This window comes from Elephas maximus, chromosome 5 (genome assembly GCF_024166365.1).
Source record: "Elephas maximus indicus isolate mEleMax1 chromosome 5, mEleMax1 primary haplotype, whole genome shotgun sequence".
NCBI classification, from domain to species: domain Eukaryota; kingdom Metazoa; phylum Chordata; class Mammalia; order Proboscidea; family Elephantidae; genus Elephas; species Elephas maximus.
Genome location: NC_064823.1, coordinates 117677290 through 117679875, shown reverse-complemented (window position 1 = coordinate 117679875; position 2586 = coordinate 117677290). Strand labels below are relative to the sequence as shown.

Here is a 2586-nt window from a genome sequence, read left to right as displayed (position 1 = left end):
AATATTAAAATATTAACTATATAAAAAAATCAGTATTAGTACTCTGAAGGGTTGCTTAATATTGAGCTACAGAAATTGTGGAAGATTCTCTCCTAACATAACTTCCGATAGTTCTTAAAGGGATTGTTTGATATTATTATACCGTACAAATATGATTCAATAAGTGTGACATTACAAAATTTCCAAAACTTGGAATATTTTAAAAATTCTGTACTGGTACAGATTAATTTCCTCTTCATGTATTGTTTCCACAAATGCTTTTCTGTAATATATTAGGACATATGAGCTCACACAGGATGTGACGTGACGGTAAATACAGGTTCCATTTTTTAAAAATATATCCCCATTTGAAGACCAAACCACACCACGTATTATGGCACTGCTTATTTTGACCTAGCATTCTAGCTATATTTTCTTTGGTAAACATTTTAAAGATTCTAAGGTTTTGCTCTTATGAGATTAATCACAGATGGTTCTTTAATGATAACATGTGTATATTTAAGATGAAATATTCTGCAAAACATTCATAAGTTTTACTTTTTTCCAAGAGGAAATTAAATCAAGTGCCGGCATAAACTAAACCGGTAGAATGAAAATAAAATTGAAAAGGGCTAGGGATAGGAACAGGAAAAATAATGCAATTGTAAAGGTATTGGATCTACAAAGTTCTGTAACTGTAACAAGATAACCAGTGTCACCAAGCTGAGGATGCTTTCTTTCATAAATCTACCAGCACTCTGTTTCCTCTGTGAAATCCTGCATACTGGATGAGTAGTCATTAAGAACACAGGGACATTAAAATATTCATGAGTGGCACCTGCAGTAGATTTGCCTGCTCAGTTGCTTTGGGGACATATTTTTCTTGGCTGTGTCCTGAAATTCCCCTCTCAAAAGAAACTCATCCAATAAAATACACCTCAAAATTAAAAACGTCAAGTTCACACACATTGGGGAAGTACTTGTCAAGTGGTTCCACATAAACGATGAGTTATTTCCAGACTAATTAGTTCTTTGTCCTGATCCTCAATAATCCACTAGGCGTTGAGGGGATTCCCACTCACAGCAACAGCAGAGGACAGAGTAGAACTGTTCCATAGGGTTTCCAAAGAGCGCCTGGTGGATTTGAACTGCTGGCCTTTTGGTTAGCAGCCTGAGCTCTTAACCACTGTGCCACCAGGGCTCTAAATAAAAAAAAATAGCACAGCAAAAATACGGACTAGCGTATCTTTTGTAAACTACCTTCAGATCTCGCCACTCAAGAAAGCTGCACATTTTAGGTTTACGTGCTAAAACGGCTCGAACAAGTTCCCTTGTGATCTTTTTCTTGTCTTTGTCTGATAACGGGACATACCATTTTTGCAACCGAAGCTTGTCCTGACGACTGAAAAGCAATATAAACTGCTTTGCGGCCACTGGCTGGGGGCGTGGTGGCACTCGGCCTGTCGTCGCGGTGAGGCGCAGCAGCGGAGGGGAGGGGACCGGTTTGTGAAAAGGCAGGCTTAGGCGACAAGGGGAGAGCTAGCCCACAGACGTCGCCTATGTAAATAAATCTTGACTTTAAAAAGTTCAGTTTATTTTGTAAGATAATCAATCTTGTTAAGCCACAGAAAATCTAATTTTCTCCTGTCTGCTAACAGTGATGAATTTAGAATGAGATGGGGCTATTAAAATTAGGAGACTGAGACAGAGTGATTTAGTGTTCCAAATGGCTTGCCTCCAGTACCTCCGAGTTGAGGCCATCCCTAGAACCACTGGCTTGACAACTGCCAAATGTGTAAGTTGGATCACCCTAGACCATCTGACCTCAGCCAAGCTAGCCAGATTGCGAGAACCATGAAGAAATCATGAGAAATAATAAACATTTGTTGTTTTAGGATGGTTAACTGCTGCAGATTCTAAAGTGGAAAGGAGACTTAATTTGGGGACGTTTCAAAGAGGAGAATGAGGTTGAGCTTTTTGCCAGCTTTGAAATACTGTGGTTTCAGCATTGATTTTCCTCTCCTCCAATATCCATTTTGAGGTTCCTGGATGGCACAAACAGCTTGCTTTCCACTGCTAACCGAAAGTTTGGCAGTTTGGCTCCAGCGGTGCCATAGAAGAAAGGTGATCTATTTCCCTAAGATTACAGCCATTGAAAATCCTATGGAGAGCAGTTCTACTCTGAAATAAATACATGGGGTCCCTCCCTGAGTCAGAACTGACTTGACAGCAGTGAGTTTGTCAATACCCAACAGACAGACCCTTTTACAGTTTTAGCTATGATAAGATTTTCTATGCTGTCTTAAAACTCATTGCAATCAGTCGATTCTGACTCATAGTGACCCCATAGGACAGAGTAGAACTGCCCATAGGGCTTCCAAAGAGCTGCTGGTGGATTCGAACTGCTGACCTTTTTGTTAGCAGCCAAGCTCTTAGTCCCTGTGCCCCAGGGCTCCATACAATTTTAGGCAACTTAAAAACTTCTTTATGTCTCAATTTCTTGGACAAATTGGTCTTAGATAATTTCTAAACTTCTATTTAAGACTGTTAAGAAAAAAGTTTTTTTTCCCCCTTTTTAATTGTTCTTTAGGTGAAAGTTTACAGCTC

The 2586-nt window shown here is 39.5% G+C and overlaps 1 pseudogene; it reads right to left on the bottom strand.

Moving 5' to 3' along the window:
* Positions 1–611: 611 nt before the first annotated feature.
* LOC126076751 (AP-1 complex subunit sigma-2-like) lies at positions 612–1740 on the bottom strand (annotated as a pseudogene).
* Between the last annotated feature and the right edge of the window lie 846 nt (positions 1741–2586).